This window comes from Mobula hypostoma, chromosome 5, assembly GCF_963921235.1.
Source record: "Mobula hypostoma chromosome 5, sMobHyp1.1, whole genome shotgun sequence".
Classification (NCBI taxonomy): Eukaryota; Metazoa; Chordata; class Chondrichthyes; order Myliobatiformes; family Myliobatidae; genus Mobula; species Mobula hypostoma.
In genome coordinates, this window is record NC_086101.1 from 92,274,459 (window position 1) to 92,293,114 (window position 18,656).

The following is an 18,656-nucleotide window of genomic DNA, read 5'->3' on the forward strand; positions in this document are numbered from 1 at the left end:
AGTTAATGATACTACTTCAGATTTAAGATCCAATTATTCTCGGACACATTCCAATACCACAGAAGCACAGAAGTGGAAGCATGAGGGTGATTCTCTTTTTGCCTGATCTACCACTTGATACAATCATGGTTGCTCTTCAATCACAGTGGCAGATTCTTGCTTTCGCCATGTCTCTTACTACATTGTCTCTAAAAGTCTATTCATCTCGCCCCCGCCCCCACTGGTTCTTGGCCACCAACAGCATACTATGGTAGAGAGTTTCAAAAGTTCACCACCCCCAGTGAAGAAATTTCTTGTTATTCAGTATTAAACATTTTGCCACATAGGCCAAGATTGTGGTCTCAAGATCAAGATACTTTGCCCATCCCCACAGCAGTAGGATTATCCTCCTTTACTAAGCTGTTAGAATTGTGTATGGTTTAATTAAATTCCCTCCAATGCTTCCAAACTTGAGTGAATACTGGACTAGTCAGCACAATTGCTTTTCCTAAGTCTTTCCCTTGCATCGAAGAACACTACAGCACAAAAACACGCCCTTCAGCCCATCTAGTCCACATCACTGTTATCATCCCTAGCCTCATCAACCCATATTTGGACCAGAACCCTCCCCATAAGCATCCATCTACTTATCCAAATTTATCTTAAATGTTGCAATCAAACCAGCATCCATTACATTCACACACTCACACCACCCTCTGAGTGAAGTCGTTCCTCCTGAAGTTCCCTTTAAGTTTCATATTTCACCCTCACCCCTACCTTACTCCTGTACTCAGCCAAGGCTAATATGCAACTTGCCTCATTTTCTACTTGTTATATTTACTTTCAACACAGGCACGCAGATCCTTCTCTACGTAAACATTCCAGTTGTTCTATCTTTCAGTTTTTATTACCAAAGTGCTGTTACCAAAGTTTTATTACCAAACTTTGCTCTTATTTTTCATTTGCTCACTTATTCAACTTTTAAAATCCACTTTGAAGCCTCTCCTATTTAACAACCCCAAACGTTTTACAGATACTGCACACTTACAAATAATACATCTCAGGTCAATAACCTAAGAAGTTTGATTTGCATTGTGAACAGCTGCAACCTCAGCATCCATTCCTGTGGCACACCACCTGTCCCCATATTCCACCAGAGATTTAGCCCTACTGTTTCTTGAATATCTCTGATTCAGTATGTCAGTGAAATAATTTTTAAATTCTACTTGCTTTAATTTTGCAATATTAATTTCATGATAAAAGGCAATCTGAAAACCTAAACACACATCTGTGTCTTTCCTCATCTATTCTATTGGTTATACCCTCAAAAAAGTCGAAACACTACTTCCCTTTCATAAATTCTACATGAACTTTGTCTAGTATCATTCATATTCCTTTATTCCAGACTGACACTTTTCCTCATACGGAGTTAGAGCCATAGGTAGTTCAGCACGGATACTGGCCTGCTGTCCAACAAGTCCATGCCAACTATCGTGCCTAGCCAGCTAGTCCAATTTCCTGTGTTTGACCAATCACTGCTTAAACTCTACCATTCCATGTACCGATTCATGTGCTTCTTAAATGATACGACTTTATCTACCTCAGCTTCTTCTGGCAGCTTATTCCACATATTCACCACACTCACTCTCTGTGTTAAAAAGTTACCTCTTTCAAACCATTCTCAGTTCACCCTAAATCTATGCTGCCTAGTCTTGGTCTCTCTGACTGTGGAGAAAAGACTGTTACTATCCACTTTATACATGCCTCTCATAATTTTAAGCATTTCTACAAGGTCACCCCTCCTCCTTCTGCATTCCAAGGAATTAGTACCATCTCAAATCTTCTCTGCAATCCTTTGTTTAACATCTTTCCTACAACAAAATGACCAATAATATATGTGGTACTTTAAGAGTCGCCTCACCAATGTGGCAACAATGTACAACTACACCATGATGTCCAAACACAAGTGCCCTGACTGATGAAAGCTGGTATGCTAAAATGCCATTTTTTCCCTCATTTCACCGCCCCCCCCCCCGCCACCACCCTTGGCCCACTTCCCTAACTGATCTTCACTCAACACCTAACTTTGTGCCATTCACAAATGTACCAAACAGGCCACTTGCATTCACAATCAGTTATAAAAATAACAAATAACAAGGGTCCCAACACTTAACCCTGCAGACCAATACTGGTCACCAGCCTTCATTCTGAGTAACAAATGTCAATCACCCTCTGCTTCCTCCTTCCAAGCCAATTTTGAACACTTAACTAGCTCTTCCTGGATTCCACGAGACCCAATGTTCCAGACAAGCCTACCATGAGAGAAACTTTCCAAAGGCCTTGCTGATGTTCAAATAGACGACATGCAATCCCCCTCAACCTCATCGGCTTTTTTTTGTTATCTCGATATCACCTTGATGATAGATTAATCTGCCTGTAGCTCTCTCTCTCTCCTCTCATTTTTCTAAACAGTGAAATTACATTTACCACCCTCTATTGGAACTGCTCTATAATGTACATAATTTTCAAAGTAATTTTATTATTGAAGTGCATATACTTCAAGGTCACCATATACAACCCTGAGATTCACTTCCCTGTGAGCATTCACAGTAAATACAAGAAGCACAATAGAACAAAATGAATGTCAAGATGACAACCGATGTAACCACTCTTTTTAACAGGAGGAAGCCAGCAGGTCAGGCAGCATCTGAGGAGGGAAATGGAGATGACCATTGATCTGGGCTGAACATTGATGGGAGAAAGCCAGTACACAAAATTGAGAGTTAGCGTAGGGGGAAAAACTAGCTTGGGTTAGGTGGATACAAATGAGCAGGAATTGTTTGACAGGCAGGTGAAGACAGGGAGAAAGAAAGCTGGAGGAAGACTGAGGTGACGTGTGAAGAAAGCAGAGAGGTAGGGGAAAGAAATTGGGTTTAGAAAGAAGGGGAAATTAAAATGGTTAGCAGCTGGGACTGTCAGGTAAGCATTACAGACAGGGTGCATGTGCTCAGCAAAGTGATCACTTAGTTTGTGCTTGGCTTCACAAATGCCGAGCAGCAAGCCACATCCAGAGCAACAGATTCTACAGAGAAGGTTGGAGCTGGGATACGTGAATCTGTCTCACCCAATACATTTAGGCCCCTGAATGAAGATGAGCGAGGTGGTATAGGGTTAACGCAGCAGGCCAGGCAGCATCTATAGGAAGAGGTCGACTGTACTTCTTCCTATAGACGCTGCTTGGCCTGCTGCGTTCCCCAGCAAACTTTATGTGTGTTGCTTGAAATTCCAGCATCTGTAGATTTCCTCGTGTTTGTGGTATAGGGATAACTCTCCCACTCAGCACCACCCCACTGTTGTTGATGGGAGCTCTCATCTACAACTGCTCTATTTCCTGCAACTCTCCTCTCAGCCTCTCTCCCCTTGACAGAACAATGTCCTTGCCTTTCACCTAACAGATTCTGCGTTCATCACATTATTCTTCAACATTTCTGCTAGCTACAACACAATCTGACCACCAGCCACACCATCCACTCACTACCCCCTTCTGATTTCTGCAGGGACAGCTTTCTCCATGACTCTTTGTTTGATCATCCCTCCCTACTCGTCTCTTCCTCTTCCCAGGGAATTCTCCAGAATTGGAGGTATAACACCTGTTCCAACACAATCGATCCAGGGTCTGTGACCCACATGAACGTCCTCCAAATTCATCTATTGAAATGGATGGCCTGCTGTATGCTGGTGATCTCGTGTCCAGACCAGCGATTACTTTGCCAACCATCTGCTCTCTATCTGCAACAGCCACCTGAGCTCCTGGCTGCTCCACATTTTAATTCCTCTTCCCAGTCACACATTAAGCTGTTTGTCCTCAGCCTCACTACTACCAGGGTGCAACCCGATATAAAACTCTGCCCAGTTATTGTACAACCCAACAGCATGAACATGGAATTCTCCACTTTCAAGTAACCTACTCCTCCTATCCCTTTCACTCTCCTTCTGACCCATCCAGGCGCTCTCACACGCTCCCTTTTCAACTCCCCTGCCACTCCCCCCATTATCATTCAGTTTTTCTTCCTCCATACACTTTTAGATTTTTTCTTCTTACATTCTTGTGGAAGACTTTACAAATTTGCCATCATGATTAATGTTTCAAATTGATTTGATGTTTTTGGACTAGGGCAATCATTTTGAATATTATTTTCTACTTGTTAAATATTTCATATTATATACATTTTAGCTAAGTTTCTGCCTATTAATTATTTTTCCCTACAAGCAGAGAAGAACAAGTATGCTTGTATGGTTCTGCATTATAACTAAAAAAAAGGAAAAAATGTAACCCTTTCACTCTTTTCAGCTGCAAACCTTGGTAAGAATAAAACAGACAGGCAGAAAAACACAATTAACATTCCAGTTAAAAACTTGTCCTGTTCCATAATCATGAAAGATTATGAGCCACAGATGCTAATTCTTTTTATCCCCCAAATCAACTGCTCATTCTGCAGGACATATTCTGTTGCTTTTAATTTGAATATTTTCAGCATTCACAGTACTTTGCATAGAGTTCAACCACTTCTCAAGTGGAGGAAGGAGAAACTAATTAACCACAGAACTTTCCAGCTTATGTATAACCTTTCACCTGAGAGATAAACTACGCAAGTATAAATCAAGAGCCAGCTGAGTTTTGCAGAAAGCAGGTTATGATTCATTATCTGAGATAAACTTCTTAATGTGGGCGATTTGAGACATTGACAATATGATTACTCACGACAGTATTCACAAAAATCTAAGTTCATGGAATCAGAGGTAGTATTTGTGTGATAGTCATTTGTAATTGACAGCAAGTACAAGACACAGATTTCAAATATTCTCTCATTCACAATAGGACCCCTGCATTTAGGCTGTTTGTAGAATAGTAACTCATTCTTACGGAATGTACAATTCACAACCCAAAAATTTGAGATTTGGAATAAAACTCACTTTCACAGAACTTATGTAGAAAATGTAAATAAATGATACGTGGAATCCATGGATACTTGGAATCCGAATTGGCTTGCCTGCCAAAGAGGTTGTAGATGGAGCACATTCTGCCTGGAGGTTGGTAACTAGTGATGTTCTACAGGGATCTCTATTCTTTCTGATTTTTATAAATGAATTGAATGAGGAATTAGAAGGGTGGGTTAGTAAGCTTGTAGATAACATGAAGATTGGTGGTGTCGTGGATAGTGTGGAAAGCTGTTGTAGGTTACAATGAGATATAGATAAAATGCACAGTTGGGCAGTGATGTGCCAGATGGGGTTCAAACCAAAACAGTGTTTGAAAGATTGAACTTGAGGGCAGAGTACAAGGTTAATGCAGGATTCTTAGCAGTGTGGTAGAACAGAGAGAACTTGGACTCCACAACTACCCTATCAACTTGTATGGACTAGATGGCATATGACTTGCTGGCCTTTTATTGGTCAGTCCAGAGCCGCCAGGTAATGTTGCAGTTCTAAAACAAATTCTGGTCAGAACATATTGGAGAATAGTGTTCAGTTCTGGTCATCCCAAGAACCTGGAAGCTTTAGAAAGCATGCAAAGGAGACTTATAAGGATGCTGCCAGAATTAGAGAACGACTTATGAGGAAAGGTCAAGTGAGCCAAGGCTGTTCTACTTGGAGTGAAGGAGGATGCGAGGAAATTTGATAGAAGCACAGATAGAGTGGATAGCCAGCACCTTTCTCCCATGCTGGTAATGGTGAATACCAGAGGATATCTGTTTAAGGTGAATTGGAGGAAAGTTTAGGGGAATTGTCAGAGGTAGGTTTAATTTTCCTGCACAGAGAGTGGTGGTTGCCTAGAATGCACTGCCAGGGTAGAGCTGGAGGCTAAAACATAATATGGTCATTTACTACACTCCTAGTTAGGATGTTTTAAAAAAAAATGGAGGCTTTATGGGCTGTGTAGGATTGCTTAGATTTTCCTTTATTTATTTAGCAATACTGCATAACATGCTCTCCCAGCCTAACAAACATATGCCGCCCAATTACATCCATGTGATCAATTAGCCAACCAACCCATATGTCTTTGGAATGGGGGAGGTGAACGAGATACCCAGGAGACGCCCACGTGGTCATGGGGAGAATATACAGACAGCGACAGAATGCAACCTGAGTTTCTGGCACTGTAATAGCGCTACACCGTTACGCTACCATGCTGTCCAACTGATGACTGACCACAGAGTAGGTTTATATAGGTTGGAACAACATCGTGGGCTGAAGGTTAGGTACTGTCCTCAGCTATTCCATGCTCTACACCCTCTCCTAGACATGCTAATCCCCCAATACTTGGTGGCTCTTGTATATTGTTTCTTTCAGATTATAAATTACATACATCTAAGACACATTAACTTACACAAATTACAGCAGTAAGATAGAGGGACATTAAAGCAAATGAGAAAATCTATGGGGAAAGATTTCACCATGATGAAGAATGAATTACTTTCTTAATGACAAACTAAAAGTTGCAAAGGTACAAAGTGTGCATGTAATTCATGTTGAAAAATTGTCAAGACTTGAATCTGAATGAGACACAACTGATGGAATGGGTTCTTTAAGTCAAATGAGTGAAATTACCAACATGATGAATTGATTCTTTAGATATGTAGAGTGAAGATCAAGCCTTCACTCTTGGGCCGTTTTCCACAACTTCTACACACCCATTCCTTAAGTTCTCACTGACTATTGGGCATCTATAACACAGCCCCACTAGAGTGATACTCCACTTGTTTTTTCAAGTTCTACCTATATAGTCTTATTGAATGATTTCCCCAGAACATCATCCAAGTACTGTTGTTGTATCCTTCATTATCTAAAAGATAACAAACACTCCTTCCTGTTTATCTGTACCTCTGTCATGCCTACAGCATCTCTATTCTGGAATGCTGACTTGACAGTCCAGCTCTCTGCTCAGCCAAGTTTCTATTACAACTGTAACTACCCAGTCCTCAGAGCTGATCCATGCTCTGAATTCAACTGTACCTCATGCAGAGAGATAAATGCAGTTTGACTGAGTATTCCTTTCCCTACCTTTACTGTGCTCCTGGCTATCTTGATTACTACACTTGCTCCAAAGTTACTGTCTCTTGGCATCCAGGCTCATAGCTAAATGAAAAAAGGTTACACAAGTGGATAATGTGATAGAAACATAGAATAGTACAGCACAGTACAGGCCCTTCAGCCCACAAGGTTGTGCTGACCCTTAAACCCTGCCTCCCATATAACCCCCCACCTTAAATTCCTCCATATACCTATCTAGTAGTCTCTTAAATTTCACTAGTGTATCTGCCTCCACCACTGATTCAGGCAGTGTATTCCACGCACCAACCACTCTCTGAGTAAAAAACCTTCCTCTAATATTCCCCTTGAACTTCCCAAGCCTTACCTTAAAGCCATGTCCTCTTGTATTGAACAGTGGTGCCCTGGGGAAGAAGCGCTGGCTATCCACTCTATCTATTCCTCTTATTATCTTGTACACCTCTATCATGTCTCCTCTCATCCTCCTTCTCTTCAGAGTAAAGATCTAGCTCCCTTAATCTCTGATCATAATGCATACTCTCTAAACCAGGCAGCATTCTGGTAAATCTCCTCTGTACCCTTTCCAATGCTTCCACATCCTTCCTATAGTGAGGCGACCAGAACTGCACACAGTACTCCAAGTGTGGCCTAACCAGAGTTTTATAGAGCTGCATCATTGCCTCGCAACTCATAAACTCTATCCCTCGACTTATGAAGGCTAACACACCATAAGCTTTCTTTAACAACCCTATCTACCTGTGAGGCAATTTTCAGGGATCTGTGGACATGTACCCCCAGATCCCTCTGCTCCTCCACACTACCAAGTATCCTGCCATTTACTTTGTACTCTGCCTTGGAGTTTGTCCTTTCAAAGTGTACCACCTCACAATTCATCCCGGTTGAACTCTATCTGCCACTTCTCACCCCACTTTTGCATCCTATCAATGTCTCTCTGCAATCTTCGACAATCCTCTACACTATCCACAACGCCACCAACCTTTGTGTCGTCCGCAATCTTGCCAACCCACCCTTCCACCCCCACATCCATGTTAATAAAAATCACAAAAAGTAGAGGTCCCAGAACCGATCCTTGTGCGACACCACTAGTCACAACCCTCCAATCCAAATGTACTCCCTCCACCACGACCCTCTGCTTTCTGCAGGCAAGCTAATTCTGAATCCACCTGGCCAAACTTCCCTGGATTCCATGCTTTCTGACTTTCTGAATAAGCCTGCCGTGTGGAACCTTGCCAAATGCCTTACTAAAATCCATGTAGATCACATCCACTGCACTTCCCTCATCTATATGCCTGGTCACCTCCTCAAAGAATTCTATCAAATCAAATCAAAAACTTTATTGTCATTCTAACCGTACATCAGCTCTGCAGGGCAGAATGAGACAGCGTTTCTCAGGAGCAGTGCAATCACAACATAACACACGCAACACTAAATAATAAACACAACAATAAATAGTAAAACACAACAGCCACATGTCATTTAAAATCAAGTTGTAAGTGTCCAGTGCAAGTTAAAAGTGTCCAAAGCACAGTCAGGTAGAGCAGCTATTTAGCCTGTGGGAGGAAGCTGTTTAGTAGCCTTGTGGTTTTAGTTTTGATGCTCCTAATGTTTTCCTGACGGCAGAAGAACAAACATTTCATGGAGAGGGTGTGAGAGGTCTTTAATGATGTACCGTGTCTTCTGGAGGCATCGACTCTGAAAGAGGTCTTGGACAGAAGGTAGGGAGACCCGAATAACCTTCTCTGCTCCCCTAACCACCCTCTTTTTTGTCGACAGCACTGCAGCTGGAGTACCAGGTTGTGATGCAAAAGGTCAGCACACACTCAACCACTCCTCTGTAGAATGTAGTTAAGATGTTAGTGGGGAGTGATGCTTGTTTAAGCTTCCTCAGAAAGTGCAATCTCTGCTGGGCCCATTTCACAATCCCAGTGGTGTTCCTGGACCAGGTGAGATTGTCCGAGACCTGCACCCCAAGGAACTTGATGTTTTCCACTCTCTCCACTGTGGAGCCGCTGATGCTGAGGGGTGCATGCTCAGGCTGAGACCGTATGAAATCGACGATCATCTCCTTGGTTTTGGTGACATTAAGCATCAAGTTGTTATCCCTGCACCAGCTCTCTAGGTGTTTGACCTCCTCCCTGTACATTGTTTCATCAGTTTTGCTGATGAGCCCCACCACTGTGGTATCATCCGCAAATTTAATGATCAGGTTCTCCTTGAATCTGGCTGTACAGTCATGTGTTAGCAGTGTAAACAGCAATGGGCTAAGCACACAGCCTTGTGGGGATCCAGTGCTCAGTGTGATGGAGTCAGAGATCTTCCTGCCAACACGGACTGACTGTGTTGAGAAATCCAGAATCCAGCGACACATGGCAGTGCTAAGGCCAAGCAGCAACAGTTTCTCCACTAGTCTCTGCGGGATGATGGTATTGAACGCTGAACTAAAATCAATGTACAGGATTCTGGCATAAGTGTCTTTGTTGTCCAAGTGAGAGAGAACTGTGTGCAGTCTGGTGGATATTGCGTCCTCCGTAGAATGATTTGGACAATAAGCAAACTGTAGAGGATCCAGCGATGAGGGGAGGCTGGCTGTGATATGAGGCTTGACAAGCCGTTCAAAACATTTCATCAGGCTTGTTAGACACGATCTGCCCTTCACAAAGCCATGCTGATTGTCCCTGATCAGACAATGATTCTCTAAATGCCCATAGATCCTATCTCTAAGAATCTTTTCCAACAGCTTTCCCACCACAGATGTAAGGCTCATTGGTCTACAATTACCCGAACTATCCCTACTACCTTTTTTGAACAAGGGGACAACATTCGCCTCCCTACAATCCTCCAGTACCATTCCCGTGGACAATGAGGACATAAAGATCCCAGCCAGAGGCTCAGCAATCTCTTCCCTCGCCTCGTGGAGCAGCCTGGGGAATATTCCGTCAGGCCGCGAGGACTTATCCATCTTAATGTATTTTAACAACTCCAACACTTCCTCTCCCTAATATCAACATGCTCCTCACCGCCATCAAGTTCCCTCTCATTGGTGAATACAGAAGAGAAGTATTCATTGAGGACCTCGCTCACTTCCACTGCCTCCAGGCACATCTTCCCAGCTTTATCTCTAATCAGTCCCATCTTCAATCCTGTCATCCTTTTGTTCTTCACACAATTGAAGGCGGCCTTAGGGTTTTCCTTTACCCTACTTGCCAAGGCCTTCTCATGCCCCCTTCTTGCTCTTCTCAGCCCCTTCTTAAGCTCCTTTCTTGCTACCCTATATTCAATAGACCCATCTGATCCTTGCTTCCTAAACCTCATGTATGCTGCCTTCTTCCACCTGACTAGATTTTCTACCTCACTTGTCACCCATGGTTCCTTCACTCTACCATTCTTTATCTTCCTCACTGGGACAAATTTATCCCTAACATCCTGCAAGAGATCCCTAAACATCCACCACATATCCATAGTACATTTCCCTGCAAAAACATCCCAATTCACATCCGCAAGTTCTAGCCTTATAGCCACATAATTTGCCCTTCCCCAATTAAAAATTTTCCTGTCCTCTCTGATTCTATCCCTTTCCATGATAATGTTAAAGGCCAGAGAGCGGTGGTCACTGTCCCCCAGATGCTTACCCACTGAGAGATCTGTGACCTGACCCGGTTCGTTACCTAATACTAGATCTATTACGGTAATCCCCCTAGTTGGCCTGTCAACATACTGTGGCAGGAATCCGTCGTGGACACACTTAACAAACTCTACCCTATCTAAACCATTGGAACTAATCAGGTGCCAATCAATATTAGGGAAGTTAAAAGTCACCATGATAACAACCCTGACGAAGGGTCTCGGCCTGAAACGTCAACTGCACCTCTTCCTACAGATGCTGCCTGGCCTGCTGCGTTCACCAGCAACTTTGATGTGCGTCGCTTGCATTTCCAGCATCTGCAGAATTCCTGTTGTTTGATGATAACAACCCTGTTATTTTTGCAACTTTCCAAAATCTGCCTCCCAATCTGTTCCTCGGTATCTCTGCTGCTACCAGAGGGCCTATAGAATACTCCCAATAGAGTAACTGCTCCCTTCCTGTTCCTGACTTCTACCCATACTGACTCAAAAGAGGATCCTGCTACATTACCCACCCTTTCTGTAGCTGTAATAGTATCCATGACCAGTAATGCCAGTGATAAAGGCAGAGTATGGCATTTTTGCCTTCATTGGTTGGAGTGTTGAGTGTAAGAGTACAGGAGCCATGCTGCAACTATATAAAACTTTAGTTGGACCTCACTTGAGTATTATGTTCAGTTCTGGATTCCCCATCATAGGAAGGATGTGGAGAGGGTACAGATGTTATCTGGATTAGAGACTATGAGCTACAAGGTCAGACAAACTTAGCTTGTTTTCCCTAGAGCATCAAAGCTAAGGGAAGAACTGACAGGTTTTTAAAGTTACGAAAGGAATAGACAGAAAAACTTTTCATCCAGGATAAAAAAAAGTGAAATAGCAGAGAACATGTTTTTAAGGTTAGAAGGGTGAAGTTTGAAGACAAGAATGATAATGTACCTGAAATAGGTTACCAGTGCAGTATTCCACAAAGGATGTAGCAGAAGGTTCAACAAATTATTAAGCTTGAAGTCTAAACTCAAAGGGATAAAATACACAAACCTCAAGCACTGAGAGGCAAACTTTAGCCATATAATGAATTTCAGGATAAATGCAGAAAAGCTCCATTTTCTGAGTGGGAAAAGTAAGGAACCAGAATAGCTATGATTTACAAGTGAATTCTGGATTTATTTTTAATAGCACAAAACACTGATATATTTTACTTAGAAGGCAATGATCACGCGGACAATTGAAATCTTTCAAATCTGAAACCCACAGCTTTTGTGGTATCAAGGGAGGTGCATGAGTTGATACTCAAGTACAGCAAGACTGAATGATAAAATAGACTTAGGGGACTTCATGGCTGCCTTCTTCTATCTGCCATTGGGCTGAATATCTCCTTTCCCACTGTATTATATAATCTTATTGTAATCATGAATTTAGAGTTCAGGAGAATGCAGTTTACAAATTACAGGACTTTTTTTGCCACAGCAAAGCTATGATTAATTAATCCTATTCAAAAAAGAGTTTTAAATAAATGCAATACACCAGTCATCACTTTTGTTTTAAGTGAACATAATGAAAATCCTAATCAACGCAAGAAAAACACCTAATTTATGATTATAATCATGTATGGAAGCAAAAAAAAACGCTTGCTTGTAGTTTTTGTTAAAATTAACTCTTTCCTCGCAATAGTACTAATCTAAATGGTCCAATTAGTAGATTTAATCTTCACATCTTATCGTTCCCTCTCAAATACTCTTCCTTTCATTTTTATTTCTATGATCGTTATAAATTACAGCTTTGAAGTATACAAAATCTATGCTGGTTGATTCTATCTTACCATTCCCTCAGGACTTCTGAAGTGCTTCACTGCTATGTGGACAAGTGTGACATCCACATTGTGGGATGTTGTTGTGCACAATCGGCAAATGTGATAAATAGCTCCTTAAACTGATTTTGGTGATGCTTGAGGAGAGTAAAAACGTTCGCCGGGATACAAGAACTCCCTGCTCTTTCAATAGTGCAATGCGATCTTATGTCCTTCTGAACAGAAAGACAATAGCTTAAATTTGGAAATGACCACATGAGCAGAGCTGCCAGAGAATATATGCACCATTTCTGCATAGCATAAACTGTCAGCACATTAACATACTGCATTGTTTAGTTGCAATTTGAGTCAAATACAAATGTAGTTTTGAACACTGTCTAATTAAAAAATTCCATTGGTAATGGTGCCTGATGGTTTACGGTTTCCATCTGAGATGGACAATTTTGAAGTATTAAAAACATTATTTTTAACCCAAAATCAATGCTTGAGCCAAAGCAGAGCCTCAGTTTATTGCCCACGACAACCATTCTAACAAAAGCATTACACGAGCCCCAAAGCACATTCCATGCAAGTTCTTACCACCCCACTCCCCCATACACAAATGTGGCAATTATTATGGAATAAGGCAGAAAAATGGGGGCTAGGGGCTGGGGACTGGATAATCCCTGGTTTCTCAATAGTGAAAACGTGTGCTTGCCTTGGTTAGTGACTGAACCTGAGAAGTATTTTGACTGCATCCTCTTAAAGATTATGCACATTTTAAACAATATACAAGTACACAAGAATGATATGCTAGAGGTAAGTAGAATACAAGTACATACACAAAACAGCTGGACTGTATATCCTTGGTTTCACTTCTCCCAAAGGAAGTTTAAATTATGCAACGACATTACAAAAAATATTAAGGCAGACTCTTTTAATGTGACTCACCAGTTTGTTGCAGAAACAAGTACAGTACATGAAAGGCAAAACAATTCTCCTGCGCAACAATTGTAAAATTGTTAACTGAATGGAATCTAGGGTCAAGAGAGGTTTTGTTATGATATGCAGAGTTCCACAGGTCACTGTTCTTTCAGCTTTCATCACAAAATCCATTGCATCTGTTTACAGGAACGACAAAGAGGAGTGAACGGGAATAATCAAAATGAAAGTGAACATGCAAGGGCTGGGTTATCCTTCTAATGTATTTTAAAGAGAAAATGTTTTGTAATCTACATAGGGTGATATTAGTTACTACCTTAGCAGATGTTCTATTGTTTGATTAATTTTGTAACTGAGAGATTGAGTAACAGAAGCGTGTTACTGTTAGGATAGTGCACAATCCTATGCTGGAAACCACAGTTGTAGCCACGGATTTACCTTCGACTTTTGACACCAATGTTTCTGTAATGAGGAAATAAAGCAAACCAAGGTTCCTCCTTAGTGCTGCTGATGAAGATGCCAATTGTACTGAACCTGATGGAAGCTGGCAAGGGGAGTCCCATGTCCTTATTAACAGTGTGAAGTCCTATTCTGAATATTCCTTCTACCGATCAGGCAAATCATTCCCAAACACCTGGAAAGTAAAAATTGAAGCATGTAACTTAAATCCAAAGCACGAATTCCAATCAACCAGGCTCATGATGCTCAAGGAAACAGACCTTTCAATGTAATCAAATGGTGTTGAAGTCATCTAGTTCAGTCTTTCCAGAATCAACGCAACTTCTTCCCACCCACAAATTCAGTTTAATAAAGCTACATGCTATAACTTAACATATAGTTTGCTCATCGAAATCAAAACTTTGCTTCAACCTAACATGCTGCATCACTGAATGACACAAAACTGCTTTGTGGTGGAAAGGCTAGACAACAGTCAGTCAAAACTGTCCAATAAAATCACTAGCACCAGCCATCCACTATCAAGGACGTGTATACGGGAAGCTGTCAGAGAAAAGCGAGCAATATCACGAAGGATGCCACCCACTCTGCTCATGGACTGCCTGTCCCACTCACATCAAAAAAAAACTGTAACATAAATTTTAAAAACAGCTGGAGTAACTTAGCAGGTTAAGCAGCATCGGAGTAGGCAAAGAAACAGTGAACACTTTGAGTGATGACGCTGCACCAACCCACTGAGGTCCTTGGGAAATCTTTCTGCAATTCAGGCATTCCAGTTTGTATTTTCTGTTTAAACTAACAGATTTTATATAAGACAGCCTAACAAAATTAGAGATCCTGCAATGCACAACAACACATTAAAAGTATTTTCCACATCACTTTGAATAACTAAAATGAACCTGACATATTACGTTCAGGATTTTTTTTTAATCAATCTATTGGTAGGTATATGGTAGGCTGGTCTTGAAAGTTGGGTCCCATGGAATCCAGGGAGAGCTAATTAAGTGAATTCAAAATTGGTTTGGAGTTGGGGAACAGAGGGTGATGGTTAAAGGCTGTTTATCAGAATGGAGGTGGTAAATTACTTCTGGATACTTGCTACTCTTGCAAAATATTCAGAGAATAAAGCAGAACCCATGGAACACTAGCAAACAAAAAGCTTGTGACGACCGACCATGAAATGGTATGAATTTCATATTGTACCCAAAAAAACTGCAGCTAAAAGAACACGATTAAAGTATGATACCTTAGCAAAAGTACCACTGACTGAATACAACTGAATGGGGTATTCAAAATGAGTTCTCTAATAAAAAAAAACTAACTGCAATATTTGATGTACAATAAAATACAGAATTTACAATGCATTATTGTTGCTTTACTTCAAAGATTAATTTAATTTGGAATAATATAAAGACTTAAAAAAATCAGTTTTATTTGTCATATACACATCAAAACATATAGTGAAATGCAACGTTTGTGTCAACGACTGATACAGTGCAAGGATTGCTGGCACAGCCTGCAAGAGTCTCGTGCTCCCAGTGCCAAATCTTTGGAATGTGGATCACCCAGAGGAAACCCAATGCAACAATCACTGAGAACATACAACAAACATTACAGGCAGTGGTGGGAATCGAATTGCTGAATAGACAGTTGCCATTCATCATATCTATTCCTCTCATAATTGTTAACATTTCTACAAGGATGTTGCTCATTCTCTACGTTCCAGGGAATAAAGAACTAGCCTGGCCAACTTCTCCTCCTCACTCAGGCCCTCTAGTCCTGACATCTTCAAATCTTTTCTGTACTCTTTCCAGTTTGATCAACCATGACCACAGAAGTTGTACAGAGTACCGCAAGTTTGACTTCACCAACAACTTAAATAACAATATTGTAAAAAAACTCCAATAACCAGTGTCTGACTGATGTAGGCCAGCCTGATAAACACCAGTTTCACCACTATCTACCTATGACGCTGCTTTCAATGAACTTAAATCCAAGGTCCTATTGTCCCATCAGAGTCCCCAAGTCATACACTGGTTTGACTTTCCAAAATGCATCACAGCTGTCTGTATTGAAATTCATTTACCACTCCTTGCCCACTTCCCTGACTGATCAAGATCGTTATATAATCTACAATAACCTTCACTATTAACACCACCTCCGAATTGTGTCATCCTCAAACTTACTAATCCAGCCTAGTGCATTCCCATCCAAACCAGTTACATAAACAATTCCGTACCAAAACCATTTAAGCTGCCTACTCCCATTGACCTGCACCAGGACCATAGCCCTCCACGCCCCTACTGTCCATAAACCTATCAAAATTTCTCTTGAAACGTTGAAATTGAGCTTAAATGCACCACTTGCGCTGGCACTTCATTCCATATTGTCATGATCCACTGAGTGAAGAAGTTTCCCATATTCCCTTTAAACCTCACTTTTTCCCCTTAATCCATAACCTCTAACTGTAGTCTCACCCAATCTCAGTGGAAAGAGCCTGCTTGCATTTAACCTATCTATACCCCTCACAATTGTGTACACTTCTATCAAATCTCCTCTCAATCTTCTACGTTCTAAGGAATAAAGTCCTAAACTATTTAATCTTTACAGGACTCCCCCCAGACCCAGCAACATCCTTGTAATTTCTTTCTGTACTCTCTCAACCTTGTTTACATCTTTCCTATAGGTAGGTGACCAAAACTGCACACAATCCTCCAAATTAGGCCTCACCAACATCTTATACAACTTCAACATAATATCTATCTCCTGTACTCAATACATTGATTTATGAAGGCCAATGTGCCAACAGCTTTCTTTACGACCCTATCAACCTGTGACACCACTTCGAATGAATTATGGACCAATATTCACAGGTCTCTATCCCTTTATTCTACATACCCTCCTCAGTGCCCTACCGTTCACTGTGAAAGAGCTACCTTGGTTAGTCCTACTGAACTGCAAAACCTCACACTAGTCTGCATTAAATTCCATCTGCCATTTATTCACCCCATTTTTCCAGATGATGTAGATTTCTCTGCAAACCATGATAGTTTTCCTCATTGTCCATTACACCTCCAATCTTGGTGTCATCTGCAAACTTGCTGATCCAATTGACCACATCATCCAGATCATTGACATAGGTGACAAACAACAAAGGACCCAGCACTGATCCCTGGGTTACACCACTTGTCACAGGCCTTCAGCCAGACAGGCAACCATCAACTTCCACTCTCTGGCTTCTCCCACAAAGCCAATGTCTAATCCAATTTACTAGCTCATCTTGAATGCCGAGCAACTGAACCTTTCTGACCAACCTCCCATGTGGGACCTTGGCAAATGACTTGAGAATCTATATAGAAAACATCCACTGCCTTGCTTTCATCCACCTTCCTGGTAAATTCCTCGAAAAACTCTGTTTAGTTGCACAGGACCTACCATGCAAGAAGCCATGCTGACTATCCTTAATCCATTCGTGTAAATTCAAATACTTACAGTTGCGTGAAAATGTTTGTGACCCTTTGAAATTCTCTGGTTTTCTGCATTAATTACTCATAAAATATGGTCTTATCTTCAGCTAAGTCACAATTACAAACAAATGCAATCTGCCTAAACTAGTAACACACAAACAATGGTACTTCTCGTCAATACAGAGTACACCATTTAAACAATCAGTCTAGGTTCAAAAAAGTATGTGAAGCTCTAGAGCAATGCCCTCAACCAAAACTATTTGGAGTCAGGTGTTCCAATCAATGAGAGAGATTGGAGGTATGGGTTGTAGAGGTGCCCTGCCCTATAAAAGACACACAAAGTCAGGCTATTGACAGAGCCTGCTCTTCTCAAAGAAAGATCTGTTTATTGCACCATGCTTTGAGCAAAGCATTTTTCAGAGGATTAGAAGAATTGCAGAGATGCATCAAGCTGGAAAAGGCTACAAAAGCATTTCTGAAGACCTGAAATTGTTCCTCAGTCCACAGTAAAAGATATTGTCTATAAATGGAGGAAACTCAATACTGTTGCTATGCTCCCTAGGAATGGGCATGCTGCAAAGATCATATCAAGAGCACAACGTTCAATGCTCAAAGAGGTGAAAAAGAACCCAAAGGTAACAGCAAAATCTCTAGAACTTGCTAAAGTCTCTGTTCATATGTCCACTAAAAGAAAAACACTGAACAAGAATGGTGTTCATTGAAGGACTCTACAGAGGAAATTTCTGCTCTACAAATAAAACATTGCTGTATGTCTCAAGTTTGCAAAAGACCACCCGGATATTCCACAACACTTCTGGGACAATGTTTTGTGGACAGATGAGACATAAGTTGAACTTTCTGACAGAAATACACACCGTTATGTTTGGAGGAAAAAGGGCACTACACACCAACACCAAAGCCTCATCCCACCTATGAAGCATGGTGGAAGGAGAATCATGGTTTGGGGCTACTTTCCTATCTCAGGACTGGAACAACTTGCAATTGTTGAGAGAACAGAATCAAAATTGTATCAAGACATCTTACAGGAGAATGTCAAGGTCTGTCATCTGAAGCTTAATAGAAATTGGACGACTCAACAAGACAATGATCTGAAACACAAGGGTAAATAAAACAACAGAATAGTTTAAAAAGAAGAAAATGTGGCATGGCCAAGTCAGAGTCCAAACAGCAACCCAATTGAGATGCTGTGGTGTGACCTGAAGATGGATGTTCATGAAAGGTAACCAAAAATACATATTTTTTTTAAATGGAGGGATGGTCTAAAATTCCTCCTCACCATTGTGCAAGTCTGATCAGCAGCTACAGGAAACATT

At 41.2% G+C, this 18,656-nt stretch overlaps 1 protein-coding gene across 20 annotated transcripts in view; it reads right to left on the bottom strand.

Moving 5' to 3' along the window:
• Positions 1 to 18,656, bottom strand: part of LOC134346861 (R3H domain-containing protein 1-like) — a 171,628-nt gene that overhangs the window by 114,544 nt on the left and 38,428 nt on the right. For 17 of the 20 annotated variants that reach the window (XM_063048640.1, XM_063048641.1, XM_063048650.1 and 14 more), the window contains one exon: positions 13,838 to 14,033. The exons of the other annotated variants lie outside the window; for them this stretch is intronic. The gene's annotated coding sequence lies outside the window, so the exon portion shown is untranslated. The remainder of the gene's footprint in view (positions 1 to 13,837; positions 14,034 to 18,656) is intronic. 20 annotated transcript variants of the gene reach the window in all.